Raw genomic sequence first — 19862 nt, 5'->3', positions numbered from 1 at the left:
AAATTGGTTAAAACACTTCACTAACTACATTACCTGTAAGCATATGTCATTAAGAAGTATCATAATATTTCTTGAAAACTTTAAAATTCCACAAAATGCTCTTTTAATTAAAAAAATCATTAGAATTGATGTAAAATAAATCCAGAAAAAAATCCAAATTACCAAAATTTCATCAGGAACAATTTTACCTCAATTCCTTCTTTTCCGCTTACATGCCAGACATCACTGTTAACAAGAATTCCACTTGAAAAAAAGTAATTAAATACATTCCTTTTACATCAAGAAAAGTCACTTTTCATGTATCTGATCATCAACATTGTATTCATGCTGTGAACCAATGTTTCTGTTTGGAACTGGTTGTGAATTTTTCTTCAACAACATGCTCACTGTGAAGTCATTTCTTACCTATCAACATGATGTTGGCCATGCTGTGAATTTTTCCTAAATATCAACAATGGTTAACCACTCTTTAATTTTCAAAAAACATAAAAACTACATGTTTATCTAAGAAACAGATCCAAGAGCCCCCCACATGGCCTATAAAAAAGTAAATTTTACAGCACTAGGATGTTTATATAGGCTTATCCCAGAAATCTCTGTCTTGGATTAAACAAGGCCGACATGTTTGATCAGTATCTTAAAGTATTAAGCAATTGTGTCTGTAAAACCTGCTATATATCAATTTACAGGAAACCTGTGAAAGTTTTAGAAAAACAAACAACTCTGGCACCTAGTACTGTATCAGGGATGGTTAAAACACACAAAAACAACAGCTAGACAGATCCTTTAAATAATGACCTAACCGGCATAATAATGACCAAAAAACACCAGAAAAAAAAAACGTTTATACAATATTAATCATTCTGACATGTTTCTTTAATATGTATACCTATTTCCAAAAATTACCTTACAAAAAAAATCATCTCTTTTCAACTAACTGACTACAAAATTTACAAAATGCTGAAACATTTCATTAGTTTCTATCCTAATTACTATCCATACACTGTTACATCAGTTTCCTTCTACAAACCATCAACACAATATTCAAAACATATCCACCACAAATAACATATCTCCCATGATCTGGGAGTGATCCATGAAACATGCATTTAGTATTAAATGTCTTTGGCACAACACTTCATCAATGATCGGTAAATGCGTCTAATTGACAATTAGCAGGCTGGCAACTGTCCTAAGCACATACCTACAAGATTCCAAACATGAAAACTGTGCACCCCAAACCCATCTGCCAGTTAATTTGTTACCTAAACAAATATCATTCAACAGGTATTGCGCTTTCCAAACTTGGGGAACTGCCAGTGATTATTTTGAAAAACATGTTTAAATGATTGTCTTTGAAGCACAACATTACACCCTTGAGAAAGGCAGGAGCATCACATCCAAAGACTTCCACACCTTCTGTTAAAACTATTGCAGGAGCATCATAGCTAAAGACTTCCACATCTTCTGTCATAACCATTCCAGGTGCATCATAGCCAAACACGTTCATGCTTTTGTCAGAATCATTCCAGGAGCATTAACGCCAAACACGTCCCGTGCCTTCTGTCAAACCAATTCCAGGAGCATCATAGCCAAAGACTTCTACTCCTTCTGTCAGAACCATTCCATGTGCACCATCGCCAAACACTTCCACACCTTCTGTCAAAACCTTTTCAGGAGCATCAAAGCCAAATACTTCCATGCCTTCTGTCAGACCCTTTTCAGGAGAATCATAGACAAAGATTTCTACAACTTCTGTCAGAACCATTCCAGGAGTATCACAGCCAATTTTACACCTTCTGTCATAACTATTCCAGGAGCATCATAGCTAATTCCAAACTTTCTGACAGAACTATTGCAAGAGCAACACAGCCAAACACTTCCACACCTTCTGTAAGAACCATTCCAGGAGCATCACTGCCACACACTTCAACACCTTCTGTCAGAACCATTCCAGGAGCATCACTGCCAAACACTTCCACACCTTCTGTAAGAACCATTCCAGAAGCATCACTGCCAAACACTTCAACACCTTCTGCAAGAACCATTCCATGAGCATCACTGCTAAACACTTCCACACCTTCTGCAAGAACTATTCCAGGAGCATCACTGCCAAACACTTCAACACCTTCTGTAAGAACCATTCCATGAGCATCACTGCCAAACATTTCCACACCTTCTGTAAGAACCATTCCAGGAGCATCACTGCCAAACACTTCAACACCTTCTGTAAGAACCATTCCAGGAGCATCACAGCCAAATACTTCCACACCTTCTGTAAGAACCATTCCAGGAGCATCACTACCAAACACTTCAACAGCTGTCAGAACCATTCCAGGAGCATCATAGCCAAACACTTCAACACCTTCTGTCAGAACCATTCCATGTGCATCATTATAAGCCAAAGACTTCCACACCTTCTGTCAAAACCATTCCAGAAGCACCAAAGCCAAAGACTTCCATGCCTTCTGTCAGAACCTTTTTAGGAGAATCATAGCTAAAGACTTCCGCAACTTCTGTCATAACCATTCCAGGAGCATCTTAGCCAATATTGCACTTTCTGTAGAACCACTCCAGGAGCATCACAGCCAAACACTTTCACTTCTGTCAAAACCATTCCAGGAGAACCATTGCCAAACACTTCTGTGCCTTCTATCAAAACCATTCCAGGAGCATCACAGCCGAAGACTTCCACACCTTCTGTCAGAATCATTCCAGGAGCATCACAGCCGAAGACTTCCACACCTTCTGTCAGAACCATTCCAGGAGCATTACAGCCGAAGACTTCCACACCTTCTGTCAGAACCATTCCAGGAGCATCACAGCCGAAGACTTCCACACCTTCTGTCAGAATCATTCCAGGGGCATTACAGCCGAAGACTTCCACACCTTCTGTCAGAACCATTCCAGGAGCATCACAGCCGAAGACTTCCACACCTTCTGTCAGAACCATTCCAGGAGCATTACAGCTGAAGACTTCCACACCTTCTGTCAGAACCATTCCAGGAGCATTACAGCCGAAGACTTCCACACCTTCTGTCAGAACCATTCCAGGAGCATCACAGCCGAAGACTTCCACACCTTCTGTCAGAACCATTCCAGGAGCATTACAGCTGAAGACTTCCACACCTTTTGTCAGAACCATTCCAGGAGCATCACAGCCGAAGACTTCCACACCTTCTGTCAGAACCATTCCAGGAGCATTACAGCTGAAGACTTCCACACCTTCCGTCAGAACCATTCCAGGAGCATTATAGTCAAACACATCCACGTTTTCTGTCAGAACAATCCCTTTCCTTCTCCCTAGCAATGTTTGCATGTCTATTCAGAAAATACAACCACACCAAATCACATTTTTATGAGAAAAGAACAATTTCCTAAGTACTGGTCCTACTTGAAAGATCCTCATCTACAGTTACTTGCACTACAGGAAAATGTTAATCTATTAACAATTACAGCCACCATCGAAAATGTTGATCTACTACTGGCACTGCCAAGTACTGGTCTGATCTAATGGAATTGAAACATACATGCCAAACTGGAAAAAAACTGATCTACTGGAATTAGAAAGAACATTCCATTTGGAAAATGTAGATGTATTAGAACTTTTTAGTACCATCCAAATGGAAAATCTTTATCTACCAGAGACGTACAGTACATTACTATCTGGAAAATGTTGATCAGCCAGTGGGAGATGCACAACTAGAAAATGTTGACATACTAGATCAAGTACATGTTAAACTGGAAAATATAGTACTGGTACTGCAGAGTACAGTAACTGTTGCTCTACTGGAAAATGCTAATCTACCGGAATGGTAAGCAAACTGCTTTCCCTGTTGGTTATATTAAGACTGCTGGCCTTACTAGAAAATGTTGGTTCACTGGCTCTGAAATGTACTTTTCCCAAAAATGTCAATCTACTGGTTCTGAAAAGTGCTTGCCCTCAAATTATTTGCTCAACTGCATACTTTTAATCTTTTGAAACAATAAAATACTTGTTAAACTGGAAAATGTCAACATACCAGAACTGCTGCTGTAGAAAATGCAAATGTACTTAGATGGCTTAATTGAATTTTAAAGAATGCCATCGGGAGACTTTACTGCATGTAATTATCTTAAACACTTGATAAAATTCTAAATATATGGAAATTCTAATTAACTGAACACAAAAAATCATAATTGAACACTATCATTACTTAAATACATAATCAAAAGTAAATGTAAAAGTTATCTTTTTTTCTTGCAAACCGCAGTATAGACATCTAACATGAGCAAACTATATCAAAATACTGGAGAAATGATTGGTTACTTTCATAATACAAACACTCTGTGAATATGATTATACAATTATTGCACATTAAAAGAAGCATTAGCAGAAACAAAAAAGAGATAAAAAGTTTATGGATGGGAAGTTAACATAAATCCCACAGCAAGTTCTCCCATTAAAAATCACTTTTCAGGAACCCTTTCATCTCTTGGAAACCATAGTTTTAAAGCTCCACTAAATCTTTATAGCACCATATGTCTGCATCTACTAAACAGTTCACACATTCTGGCAGTTTTTATATAACCATCTGAGAGTCAAAACTATCAAAAGTATGCATTAATCTACTAATCTATAACTATAATCCAATTGAAATTTTGCAGATTAATTTCATTTTCATCACATGCAGCTTTACAGGTACAAAGATAAGAATATTAGAAGGATACTTTGTAGAATCAGTCAACAAAAATTAGGATAATTCTGAAGGACTTTAGATTTTTACCATTTCTGTTTTTTCCAAAATCAAAGCAAATCTATCCTTTCTCCAGTTCTGGTTTATTTCTCTTTTTACTTCATGATCAATGTCCAAAATCACAAACAAAGTTTTCTGTCTTATTCTATACATGTATATAAATGGATTATATTAATATCAACTTTCTTCCAGAAACACAAAGTTCAATCCTTCTTTGAACTTATATTTCTATTTGAATATGATCTACAGCAGATACAGTTTGTTTCATTAACTCTTGATGATGGTGATGACAACAATATGGAACCTGCTGGTAGTTTATTTACCCATGTCCACTAAAATGATCAGGGTTACAAGGATGCTCAAGAGGCTTGCCTTTCAACTGGTTGATGGTTCCCAGCTGAGAAACAAAGTGCACTGATGACAGATACCCTAGAATAAACCTAAAACCAAAGGCTCAGAACTGGCCAGAAACATCTGAGATAATGATATTTCACATTATGGTAGATGTACAGTAATGTACTCTTCTACAAATGGGGAAAAAGTAGAACAAGGCAGACAAAAAACAGTGGAATAAAATATCAGCTACTTGAAACAGATCATTCTATGTAACATTTGCCCTTTAAAACCAATTCAGGTTTATAGGTAAAAAAAATCCATTTCATTTTTTATGTAAAATAATATTCTTTTATTAGCAATATAAATATATTGTACCTTGTTATCTGTAAAACATTACAGCTCCAGCACTGCAAAATTATATATTTTATCTACCTTCAGTGGAAGTTCTGCAGGTCTATGTAACATTTGCAAACATGGATTTCACAATGGGGTAAAATACATCCAGCTTTTCCAACAATTATACATTTCTTCAGCATTATCAAATTAACGTGTATACTGTATCTCAGAAATTACACTTCTTAAAGAACAAAAAAAAAAACTCAAAAGTTTTGTAGGAAATAACTACCTGGCTAAATTGACTTAAATGGTTAATTGGTTTTGACATGTTCTTGTCTGTCATAAAGGAATGTTGCAATTAAAACAACCTATTTCTGAACTCTGAATTAAAAAATAGCACTTCAATTAAATTTACTTTCATGTCTAATTATGTTATTTTCCATCTGTAACTATTTGAGTTTTTTTTTCAGAACATAACTTAATTAAAAGAAATTTTCTCTAGTAATACTTTTCTCCCAGAAGGCTGACAAACAATTTCTCAAACACATGCAAAAATGTTATGCAATAAATAATGGAATGATAGTTTGCTTAACCATGAACATTTGTACCAACTTGTAATAACACAGCAAATCTAATTATCTATGAAACTGGCGGGCATGATAGTGCCAAGTTTGTCTAGATAGGTGGTCAGGATGTGTAAAATCCGTAAGAAAACCTCATTATATCATAAGCCCTGCAGTGATTATATTAATTGAAATAAAGTTCTTGTCAAATGGCACTAGAACACAACCAGACTTTCTGCAAGATATGAAAAACAGATTCCAAGATTTAAGGAAAGATAAGCCATTGCTGAAGATATAAGGAAATACTATATACTTCTTGTTAGAAGCCACCCAGCCAGCTGAATATTTGAAGAGTTTCAGACCTGTAGTATGAGCAATGTTTCATGTCTAAAATTCAATTCATCTGAGCCGCGCCATGAGAAAATCAACATAGTGGGTTTGCGACCAGCATGGATCCAGACCAGCCTGCGCATCCGCGCAGTCTGGTCAGGCTCCATGCTGTTCGCTTTTAAAGCCTATTGGAATTGAAGAAACTGTTAGCGAACAGCATGGATCCTGACCAGACTGCGCGGATGCGCAGGCTGGTCTGGATCCATGCTGGTCGCACACCCACTATGTTGGTTTTCTCATGGCACGGCTCAATTCTGTCCTCTACCCTCTGTGATTGCAGGAAAGTTGTCCGGCACTGGTGGGGACCTGTGTAGAACCACAGACCTTCCACAACCTAGCCAAAACCCTAATGGAGTCTTGAACCCATAGAAGTTAGGAGATTCAAAATCAGAATCAGGAACTTGCCTTTAATAATTAAGTACTCACTGTACTGGTATTATACATTGGCATATTATATAGTCTATTATCTAACTGCAGTTTTCTCCATTGCGACCAAATGGCTAGCTGGTGAATTAGGCCTAAAGACTGATCATTTGATTCTCACAAGAAATTCTTTACATGTGTGCTAGTCAAGCAGTAAGGGTAACTGTCAACTTCGATAAACCCATCTCAGATTTAAAGAAATATGTCAAAAATAGTGACCACTGAATATATAACCATTAGAACAGGGTTCACTATATCATCAAAACATGCTTATTTGGTGCACATGTTTGATTCTTTCACTGATGCTTCAAGTCTACTTCATGTTCTGATAATTATCATAAAAGCTGCCATCTTCCAATATACATAATTTAGTATGTTTTCTACCTTTCAATTACCATTAAAACACATTTACAGGGACTTAGCATAATGCAACAGAAAATTGAAATATATGCATACAATTAGGCTGCAAGATGTTTGCACACATTTTCCAAGAATCACTATCTTCTTGAAATCTGAACAATGTTCTCTCTCACAAATACCCTGGTGAATTATTTTCTCTGTAAATACAATAATCTCTTAAGTTTTTCTACTTGTTGATATGTAACAGCAAGTTAAAGCATTTATTCAGAATTCTCACAATAATAATGTTTGTTTGAGGCTTTTAAAATCATTTTTCAAAACATTTCAGTGTTACAATAAAAGAATTCCTAAAGTAACTTCTTCCAAGACATTGACTCATTTTTTTTGTGTTACATTTGCACAGAAACATAGTATTATGTCCCACCCTCAGATCAAATAAAATGAACTTTGACCTCGAGACTGTGAAACTTCTCTTGGCAACCAGTCTCAGAATGCCAACTTGCCATTGGTCAATTTCATTTTTTTTCAGAATTGACCAATCAGATGCTGGAATTTTGACGCTGTTTTTCCAAACAGTTTTATATCCTTGGTAGTCAAAAGGCACACTTGTAAAAAGTAATGTATAATAAAAAAAAAAAGGACAGACCGATAATTACCTTTGTTCTCACATGTTAATGTCTGTTATGATCACTTTTTAATCCATTGTTATACACTCATTCTGGAAATCTGAAAACAAAAATGAGAATAATGTTAGTGATAACCTGTTTTGAACCTTGAATGAAATTTTCAAAACTTCAGTTTAGCATGTATTTATCATTATTGCAGTAATAAAGTGGCACATTGTACAAAATTGAGTTATATAACTGAGCAAAATTAATGTTCTTTCATCTGTAGCAAGAAGAGTTATTAACATCAATTATACTGATTTGCCCTGTTACATGACTGTAAAACAGCAATAACAAGGCAGTCTGAAAGACAGCTAAATCCCCCGCCACTGCTATGGATAGTGAAAGGGTAAAACCTTTGATTTTAGCTGTGACCTTGACCTTGAACTGACACGGCTGACTCATGAATTCTGCACAACGTCTTGATGAGGTGATCATTTGACTAAAGTTTCATGAAAATCCTTCAAGGGGTTTAGGAGATACAGAGCTGAAACCTTTGACCTTCAGTTGTGACCTTGACCTTGAGTTGACATGGCTGACTCATGAGTTCTTAATGAGGTGATCATTTGACCAAAGTTTGATGAAAATCCTTCAAGGGGTTAAGGAGATACAGAGTGGACACCAAATGGAAGGCTCAAACCTTCGACCCTTAGTTGTGACCTTGACCTTGAGCTGGCATGGTTGACTCATAATTTCTGCACATCGTCTTGATGAGGTAATCATTTGACCCAGGTTTTATAAAATTCCTTCAAGGGGTTTAGGAGATATAGAGTGGACACGAAATGGAAGGCTCAAACCTTTGACCTTCAGTTGTGACCTTGACCTTGAGCTGACATGGCTGACTCATAAGTTCTGCACATCGCCTTGATGAGGTGATCGTTTGACCCAAGTTTGATGAAAATCCTTCAAGGGGTTTAGGAGATATAGAGCGGACACAAAATGGAAGGTTCAAACCTTTGACCCTAAGTTGTGACCTTGACCTTGAGCCGGCATGACTGACTCATGGGTTCTGCACATCGTCTTGATGAGGTGATCATTTGACCCAAGTTTTATAAAATTCCTTCAAGGGGTTTAAGAGATATAGAGCGGACACAAAATGGAAGGCTCAAACCTTTGACCTTGAGTTGTGACCTTGACCTTGAGCCGGCATGGCTGACTCATGGGTTCTGCACATCGTCTTGATGAGGTGATCATTTGACCCAAGTTTTATAAAATTCCTTCAAGGGGTTTAGGAGATATAGAGCGGACACAAAATGGCAGGCTCAAACCTTTGACCTTGAGTTATGACCTTGACCTTGAACCGACAAGGCTGACTCATGGGTTCTGCACATCGTCTTGATGAGGTGATCATTTGACCCAAGTTTCATGAAAATCCTTCAAGGGGTTTAGGAGATATGGACCGGACACGAATTTGTTACGGACGGAAGGACGGACGGAAGGACGGACGGACGGAAGGACGGACGCAGACCATTCCTATAATCCCTCCGCCATGGCGGGGGATTAAATATATAGATGCACCTTGAAATTTCCCCAAAATTTCCTTATCTTAAGATAATCCAAAATAACAGAGTCAGTTTTAGATATGCCATGATAATGGTAATTTAAATTAATTAAATCTGCATTCTGTTGTGCCACTTCAACTCCAACAGAAATTCCTTTATTGAAAAAAAAAAATACGTAGATCCTACACAAACTAGGTCTATATTTTCCTAGTTCATTCAATATAATTACACTGTAAATTTGGTCATGGCATGTATTTTAATTATAAATACTATCCCTTTCTTTTTAAACCCACAGCACTTTTTAATAATTACATCAAATTCAATGAAACTAAAATGCATGTCACATGTACAAAAATACAAAACTCAATTAAATCATTAATAAACACAGAAAACCTTGCTCCAGACAACTACTGTAGAAATTGAATGATTATAAGTTAATGAAGAAAAGGAAAATGAAGAATACCTTATCACAATTCCATCAACAGCTAAACAATCAAGAGAGACAGGTTGTACACTGATAGACAAGATAGAACACAAGCTTCCTAGAGCAGATAGATTACTGCGTGTTATACCAAGAACAAAGACACACTGTAGAAATTTTTAGAAATTTCTAACAATTTCAGGAACCAACAGGCATAGGCAGGTACCCCTTCACAACCTGAACACCATTTTGTCTTTCTGAATTAGAGGATATTTAAGCACTGGGCATTCTCAAGTTCAATCCCTAAATATCTAAACCAATATTCGACCCTGAACTGATATAAAGAACCCAAACAGACTTGTTGGACACAAAGTAGTCAAGCAGACTTAGTGGAGAAAATGTAAGTGAAAGCTTATCAAACATCAATGTTCACTCTAAATAATCAATGGAGACAGGATATACTGTGACTGATAGGCAAGATAGAACACAAGAGTTTGGGTGAGACCTACAACTTTTATGATGAAATAAGAAACAAACTTGGAGATAATGCAAGAGTTTTACAAAAAAGCTTCAGGATTTGTGAAAAAACAAAAGAAACCATTCAAGTTTTGTTTTGTTGGATTTAAAGTCACATCCACCCAACAGTTTCTGTTGTAACGAATTATAAATGGTAACAAAATTTACGCTTTACATGGTGGTCGTTCTCGGCCTTCTGGATGACTTCATCCCGCTTAGCTCAGTAGGGAGAGCATTGGTTTACGAATCACAGGGTTGCAAGTTCAATCCCCAGGCAGGGCGTTTGTTCTCCGCGACGATTTGATAAAAGACATTGTGTCTCAAATCATTCGTCCTCCACCTCTGATAATTCATGTGGGGAAGTTGGCAGTTACTTCCAGAGAACAGGTTCGTACTGGTACAGAATCCAGGAACACTGGTTAGGTTAACTGCCCGCCATACATGACTGAAATACTGTTGAAAAAGGCGTTAAACCCAAAACAAACAAATCATCCAACACACCCACAGTGACAACCCTACATCGCCAGAGGCCCCTACCTACAGCTAGCTTGGCAAACCTTACTTTTTGACAAGCTTGAAAATGTAATAATCAAATCTGAATTGAATCAGTTCTTCCTAATAGGTGATATTAAAAGAGCATTAACTTTTATTTTCATAAATACGTGATTCATGAGAGATATAAGAAAATTATCAATTTTCAAATAATCTGGAGAAGCTTTTCTGGCATAACTACAACAATAATATTCATAACTATCATTTAATGACAGGACTCTTCAATTGCCTTGAATAAAATAAGCAATAGAGTGCTGCCAATGTAGTCTTTATCCTGAAGATATGATAAGCGTAGAAATAAAAGATTACGTTCCATCATTAGCCTGGATCTAAAAGACATTTCTTTGTCATTATAACAGTAATAAGATCTTCATTATGAAAATAATTACTGGTATCGTGGCAATCTATTTGTAACAATGTCCTGACTGTAACAAAAATCTTTAAAACTCCAGGGAAAAACTGTAACATATTACTGGCACAGACTGTATTAATTGACAGTCTATTTCCATCATGTAGTTTCTGTATGCTCCAGTAACTATAAAGTACACACAGGAATACATGAACGAGACCATGGTATTCAAAGACTCAAAGTTGCCCAGGGCAACATGTCGAGCCCACCCTTAGACTCCTAGCTGTGACCTTGACCTTTGGGACAGGAACCTGGGGTTTGCACACGATACACCGTCTCACTGTCTTAAACGTTCATGCCTAATATAAACAAGATTCCTCAATGCATGTCAAAAGTTATGGGCCAGACAAGATCTGACATGATCTTTGACCTCCAACTGTGACCTTGATCTTTGAGATAGGAACCTGAGGTTTGCGCATGACACTCCATCTCACTGAGATTAACATTCATACCAAATATAAACAAGATTGCTCCATGCATGTCAAAGTTATGGTCCGGACAAACAAATCCAGATGGACGCATGCACATACGCCAAACCGCCATTGTGACAACTATGTTGAGCTCACAACCAGTGGGTTTGACAAAAATCAGTATTAAGTTGTATCTTAATGACTGGCTTTAAATAGGTTACAGTAGGGACAATGTTTTGTCAATTTTCAGACAAAGATGATGACAATTGGACAATCTCAAACAGGCAGGCAAAAGCATGCTTGCATGTTGCCTGAAAAAGCATACAGTTCTGTTACTGAATCATGCTTCATCAAGTCGGAAAACTATATTTAATTCCTGTGTGGTGCAGTAAGCTCAATAACCCATTAATTTCACTTCATTACAAAGTGAGATGTGTTTCAATCTTTTATTACATTAATACCTCATGTCTTTTACTACATTAATACCTCACAACAAATTGGTGTGCCAAGTTACACCCATTTATCTGCAAGGAAAATGCAGGATAATAACAGTAATTGGTTTGAAAATTTTGAGAGAATATTTTTCCTTACTGTAATTCAAATTTTTCTTTAAATCAATTCAAAGAAATATTCAATTAAAGTGAAATATATAACACAGACTTGCGCAATATAAATCATGATTGCCACTCTGAATTGAAAGTACTATTTATCAAAGAACTGTGCAGCTAGTGTAGGCAGTGGGCACAGTGGTCCAGTAGCTATAAAACCAGGGGTTGTGAGTTCAATCTCTCAAGATCTTGCAACTAACACTTTTTGCAACTAACACTAGAGTAAGTCTTCTGTATTGGTGCTTAAATACACCTAGCATGCTAAATTTAAGTGCAGCGGATTCTTATCTTGCAGTTTCCTCCATAAATAAACTATTAACAGTCTTCTGGAAGAGTCTGACACATGGGTTACTGTGGTGACTACAAATTTGCTTACACACACACACAGTTCAGTGTAACGCAAGACTTTTGTAAGGCAAATGACAGCACCCCATCTGAAACATGCTAGTTCAATTCCAGAGCCGTTTTAATCAAAAATAGTTTACCAACTGTTTGATCTAACTCTTCCGTAAAAAAGCCGTAATATTATAAGACAATATCATTGATATTATATAACTTTCAGAGAGAGAAAATATAGCTTCTATAGTCCCAATCAGTTAAAAAGACTAAAAATGTCACTACTGATTTGTGAGACATGAAAACAGAGATTTGAGTATATATGCAAATGTTGAACTAGTACAAATGTGTAGTACAATCCAGGCATGTATATAAAGCAGCATCGAAACTAAGCATATGGGTGCTGGTTTGCACTGCTAGGTGCTTTGCCGTAAGTGGGCTGGTATATTGCGGTGGTGATTTAGTTCCTGTAAATTCTCGCCAAGAGAGAAAAACTAATGAGTTATTTCATCTAAATGTTATGCTATATATCTCCTTTACCAATAAAAAAAATGCAGAAGAAAAATGATCTGAGTAATTTAGTGTCTGATTCAGAATCAAGTTAATCTCTGAAAGCAATTAACAATATTCACTGCAAACGAGAATATTATCTGCCCTGCAACACAACAGAATATTATCTGCCCTGCAACACAACGGCTGCAAAATACATTACAACATAATAATCTGCAGCCGGAAAAAACTTCGAAAACCAGACTTAAACTACAATATTACAGTCTTGTATTCAAGTTCTCAGCATTCTTTTCAATCTTTCCTTTCAAAAAAAGTTCCCGAAATGGCAAGCAAAATAAATGAGACAAAAAATATGTGTCGAAAAACATGGAACTCTACAGGTTTGTTTTTTGTTCTGTAAATGAATGTTTTTGGCTATCTTGTATCCGAATATAAAATGTGCGGCAAGACTGAACTGCAAAAGTGCGAGCATGAGTAATGTAAAAAAGTCAACTTTCAAGGACATAGATGCACTCCTATGTCATATTATGACATAAAAGTGTACCCGTGTCCAGTTAGTTATGGGACTTTGATAAATGTACACATAAAAATCATTCAAACTTAATAAACTGTGGTACAATAAATATTTATTACACTTTTAGATTGATTAAATGTTATAATACATTGTCTTGTTATGGTGAATTTTGCATCGAGTTCTTTAAATATTTCCATTCATATACATTCAAAGACCAGGCAAGAAAAATGACATAAAATCAAAAAAAATGTGTAACCTAAGTTATAAATGAACTTGACCCTTGCAACAAGGTGTCTAGGTCTTACATGTGACTATTTGTGCTAAGTTTATTTGAATATTTCTACATGTATGCAAATAGATGTTAAAGACATGAAATCTTTTACCTTTAAGAGGGACCTTGACCTTTTAGCTAGGGGTCAAAGTCTAGCACAGAACACACTGTCTAGTTATGGTGAATGTTTGTGCCACAGTACTTGAATATTCATCCATTCATAAAGAACATATTGACTGGACACAAAAAATTCTGTAAAATCTTTCATTTCTGATTCTGACCTTGATCTTTAAGGGAGGAGTATGTGTCTATAAGGCTACTAATCAACTTGTTACGGTGATTTTTTGTGCTAAGTTACCTAAGTGTAAGCACATGCTTTAAAAAAATTATACAGCAATAAAGAAAAACAACCTTTAAACTTTTGATGTCTATGTGTGACCTTGACCTTTAAAGTACAGGATGGGTCTAGAACATGACAAGCTCTCTTGTTGTACTGATAGTTTGTGCCCATCTATCTGAAAAAACATGCATGCTTAAGAAGTTATAATTTTAGCAGACAAGAAAAATGGCTTTAACTTTGACCTTTCATTGTGACCTTGACCTATGAGCTTGATTATGCATGTGACATATTGTCTTTGTTATGGTAGCTATTTATGCAAAGTTTTTTTGAAAATCCCACAATGCATAACAGAGTTTAATAATAATCAGCAAAGTGCAATTTTGTGAAAAATTATTAAATGTTCGTATCCTGGCCACAAAAAATAATCATAATTAAATATATAATAATTTAGAATTTTACAGTACTAAAAATGCATATTACATCAGAATGATAAACCTAGCTGTGTAGTTTTGTTTAAAGCCTTCTGAGGTCCAATGTATTTCATATCCAAATGAAAACTAGAGATATTGTTATTCATTCCTTCTGCGGCAATGAAAAAAAAACTCAGTCTGCAAAAAAAAGGATAAAAGAAAGGAATTTAAAAGGTAGTTTGTTCCCAGTATGTCTTAAAAACTTAAACTGCAATTGACACCCAAGTAACTTTGTTCATTTAAATGAAATTAAGACAATGAGAAAATAATTGCAAAATGATTTTCAGCAGACAAATTTGATGAAAAACAAGTGAAGACTGCGGCAATGAAAGCAGAAAAGATTGAATCTTGCTGCAATTTAACGCCTTAGAAAGTGATAAAATTCTCGAAAACTTTCTTACACTGCTATTGATTGCACACACTTTTACAACATAAAATTCACAGAATTGCACATTTATTAGTCTCAAGCAAAAGATATAGTGACAATGAAAGAATTATTACTGTAATGCACTGACATATTGAAATAATAAAAGAGGCATTCTTCCTGCAAAACCTTTCTCCATGAATTCCTAAACTACAGCTGGCAATAAATTTTGCAACAACTCAATATAAAATCAAAACATGATGATACTTTGCAAAAATTTATTGTCAGTATACTGACACCCAACTGCGAGTCTTAATATTATCATTGTTAAGTCTTTATTTTTCATATACAACTGAACATCGATTGTTTCAGCTCAAAAAGGGGATGAACAAAATACTTTGAGTGATCTAATCATCGAAAATATAACAAAAACGGCCAGAACCACACAATTTGCTTGAGACTTGCACGAGACTTGGTGCTGAAGTAATCAATGCACTAACAATGTTTTTCACTGATCATTTAAATTCATAAGAACAGCTTCGAAAAAAAAAAGCCCAAGGTTGACAGAGTGACTGCTTTTCAATCTTTACTACCATACAACATCTGAGCATCACATTTCATATTCAACTGACCATCTTTCTTCAGTAGTTTACTTCAAAAACATAGAAATTTCTTCAACAGTTCTAGTGTACAACATGTTCTGGAAGAACCATTATTTCTAGACCAATGTTGACATACAGGACACCATACACCACTTGGTGCATATATTGTTTCTCCACTACCTGTGGAGATATCTCAACTATTTGGCAGAAAAGGGCTCATTAAAGTATCACAACACCCAGCTGTGTGAAACAAACCATAGTCCAGCAAATAACAAAACAACTTCTGTTCTACCCATTAACAAACAGTATCCACCACATACCTACCACAGAAGCCAAGCAAGGAGTTTTTGTCAGCGAGTTTGAATAATTCATTTGAAGTTTCCACAAAATAAGTAACAGACAATGTTCCGAATAGCTTTGACATTTTGTCAGTGCAGAATCAGTAAAGCATCTGAAATGTTCAATATAGTAAGTAATTCCCGCCTTTTTGATAAATTCAATTTGTATCTTTATACATAATCTTTTACCAAACATTGCCCGTTTAAATTCCTGTGTTCCAGATAGACAGCAGTACAGGTGAAACCATCCAGAAAGCTTACCATACAGGATGCAGCATCCTGCACTGAAAATTGCTGGTTACCTAGTGTGTTCCTGGTAGCAAGTGTTAATAAAAGTCCCTGTAAAATTTCATAACAGTAACACCAGCCAAGATAGTCTGTTAGATAAATACAATAAGACACCTCCGAATAAATCAGTCCCTCAAAACAGTAGAACTATTCTGTTGCACTAAAATGTCTGTAAAGCATTATAGCACCAAGTTTTCCCTGTTCGTCCTGTGATGTTATCAACAACACACTGCATGAACTCTGACATTGCTGCTTTTGTTCCTAAAATTTCTTAAGCAGCTACTGCTATTTTGACCTCAGCAACTGCTATATTAACCTGCTGTTGCTGTATCAACAACTACTTTTACTACTATCCATTTAAAGAAAATTCATCAAGAGCAGACGCAGTGGTCCAGTGGTAACACTGTCTGATTACAAAACCTGGGGTCCCGAGAGGAAGCCCTCACTCCTTCCACTTAAAATTACTAACACTGAGATAAGAGTCCCGTGTATGGGTGCTTTACACCTGGCACGCTGAAGAACCATGGAAGCCTCTGGAACTGGAACGTCTTCTGTATCTTGCACTATCCTCCCACTACCACTGCAGTCTTCTGGAGGTGTTGCCAATATGAGTTACCAGTGGAACTGGAACGTCTTTGGTATCTTGCACTATCCTCCCACTACCACTGCAGTCTTCTGGAGGTGTTGCCAATATGAGTTACCAGTGGGAACTGGAACGTCTTCGGTATCTTGCACTATCCTCCCACTACCACTGCAGTCTTCTGGAGTGTTGCAAATATGAGTTACCAGTGGCAACTATTAATAAGCTTACATACATACAAACAAAAATTTCATCATGTGAATGCATTTCAACAGAGATAAGTAAAAGGCAGGTAGGTGGTATCTCCAGTGGGCAGTATGTATTTTCCCAGATTAACCATATGCCATAACTGTACCCATCTGACTCTTAATGTTTTGAAATCTAACCTGTTTAATGCCACACTTCTGAATGTGGTCAAAGGATAATTATGTTTATTCTAACCTATGATGTTAGGTCTCACATTCCAGAGCTAACATTTATCTTTGGCCTAATGAACCTATCAGACAAACAAATCCAAAGGGCAGACAAATCTAATTATGGTAGATCATCAAGATCAATTTGTAACAATTACTTTAAATAGCAGTAACATTCTGGTCCATGGAATTATTTCATTAATGAAATCAAGTCTCCATAGCTGACACATCCATATGCAAAGACAAACACACACTTGAATTTCATAGAAGCTCTTCCTTTCTCATTGTCTACAGCTACCTTCAATTGGTGAAGCTAAAAACTTCCCAATCTCTCAGACAGAAAATGCCCCTTGATGGCATCAGTGATGAAAACATGAACGAAACTTTAAACGAAGGATCTGCAGATAGTACAACTACAAATACATGCTTTACTGAGCTAGTATGATCAAAGTTCATCCATACTAACATGAAAACAATACAGACAAAACATGTTTATCAGTCCATAGGGACCACATTTTCTCAAATTTGACAAATTTCTTGTAAACTCTCTGAGACTGTTAAAAGAAAGTCTCATGTTCACACTCTGGCAGACAGGACTCAGAACTATATAGTTCATTTCACTTGAAATAAAAATTTACTATTACATTTCACAGCATGAACTACAAAAACACTCTCCCAAGATGCAAGTTACTCAAGTAGTGGAGCCAGAGATCTACATATTTGTTAGAATATCTTGTAATTTTTATAGTCATCACTTTAACTTATTGTTTCAAATGCCCACCCTTGGGCATAACTGCGATCTTCACTGATGCTAATTAAACAATGCTAAGCTTATTTCTAATTTTTCACCATCACCCCAGGGTGTTTGTTCGATTAAATTTAAGAACATAAAATTTTTACAGCATTCAATTTGTGTGACAATTTTATGACCAGAGTTTGCCAATCAAGCAAACCACTGGTGTCAATATGGCTTCAGCTTCTGTTGCATTATTTTTATGAACATTTTATGACATTTTGAGCAATAAATATTTGTTTTCATGGCAAATTTTAATGTTTAACTGGTTTAACCACTTGTTTCATAGCCTTTATAATAATTTGATATTATAGCCTTAGCATGCTGATGAATATCACACAGTCTTTATCAGAAATATAACCAAGTGAGATGCAAGATACAAAGAACTAAAGTTTCGTGAAACAGGCCTTGTGGGAAATTAAAACATTAAGAATTTAAGCTGGCAGCTCAAAATATAATATACCAATCATTCATCTGAATTTTCTCCTTGAAGCATTTATGTGTTGCTAAAATGTTCTCTCAATTTTGCCCCACTGCTTTTAATCAAAAATACCTTGTCATTTTGTTAGATCAGTATAAATTTTCTGTTCTTGTTTTTCTCATCATTTTACCATTTTATATTTCACATCACAAAATGACTATTGTTTTTTTTATCCATTTTTTTCTGTTGCACTTACCTGTGTAAGTTGTAAAAATCTGAAGTCTTATTTTCAATCTTAGAATTTTTATCAGTGTCAGTGTCTATTTATCATTTCTGTGGATATTTCTAGCTTTATTGTCAAAGTGAGTATCAGTACCACCTATGATCATGTTTATAGATGCTTTGTCAATGTAAAAATCTACAATATTTCTGTCACTTTTCAGACTTTTTGGTACTACTGCATATCCAGACAATTTTTACAGTGTTTCTTAAGACCCTTTCTATCAATGTTTCTAGAATTTTTGTCACTGTCAAATACAAAGACCATTTCTGTCAACGTTTCTAGACCATTTCTATCAATGTTTCTAGAATTGTTGTCTATGTCAAATACCTAAGTCGTAGCTATCAAAATTCCAGAAATTTTGTCAACAACATCAACGTCTTTGATATTTCAAAGCCTCTCAATGTCAATACTGACAAACCTGGTGTTAGACCACCTCCACAAAGCAAATATCATGAAAACTCCTGTTTACATTTCTACCTGTTAAAAGAGTTTACATTTTAACAAACAAGATATATTTCCATTTCTCAAAGACTGGTCTTTCCAGGACACATATTAATTTAACTATTTTTGAAACAAGTAAGAAAAACATTTCTGTAAAATTTTATCCATGTGACTTTCACATTATAAAAAATGACCTAAAGAAATGAAGAAGCATATGTTAGAATAAGCCAAACGTTCAGTTTCCATTCCCACAAGGCCATTGATGAGAATGTAATGCCAAAGGTCTGAATCTTGGCTAATGTGAATTTTGAAGGCACTGAATCACATGGCCTTTAATAAATTGTTCATTATAACTTCGCAAAAAAGAACATTCTCCTGCCTGAAACATTTCAGCAGAAAAACAATAAAAATTAGTGGCTTTTACACCACAGGAAGAACATGCATTTTAATTTCACAAAAAAAGTGAAGGACATAAAACAATATCTAGTCTTTAGAAGGTTCTGTTTGATTTAATGAGGATTTTATGAAGCATTTTGAGACCAAAGGCATATTTTCATGACAATTTTATGAGCTGGTACTTTATGAAGCCATGCCATTTACTGCAGTGGCATGTTAAATTCCTATAAACGGCTTGAACCCCTATGCACCATTAAACAATCAAATTTCACTTG

General features: G+C 35.9%; 1 protein-coding gene across 23 annotated transcripts in view; it reads right to left on the bottom strand.

Annotated features, from left to right (window-relative positions):
• The window catches only part of LOC123558649 (teneurin-m-like), a 241368-nt gene that overhangs the window by 118198 nt on the left and 103308 nt on the right, over window positions 1-19862 (bottom strand). For 22 of the 23 annotated variants that reach the window (XM_053544291.1, XM_053544306.1, XM_053544307.1 and 19 more), the window contains one exon: window positions 7801-7870. The gene's annotated coding sequence lies outside the window, so the exon portion shown is untranslated. Of the gene's footprint in view, window positions 1-188; window positions 407-7800; window positions 7871-19862 lie in introns of those variants that run through there. The other variant, XM_053544304.1, reaches the window with a different exon arrangement.

Source organism: Mercenaria mercenaria, chromosome 5 (assembly GCF_021730395.1).
Source record: "Mercenaria mercenaria strain notata chromosome 5, MADL_Memer_1, whole genome shotgun sequence".
Classification (NCBI taxonomy): domain Eukaryota; kingdom Metazoa; phylum Mollusca; class Bivalvia; order Venerida; family Veneridae; genus Mercenaria; species Mercenaria mercenaria.
Note: the sequence above shows the minus strand (reverse complement) of the source record. Positions and strands in the feature narration are given on the sequence as shown.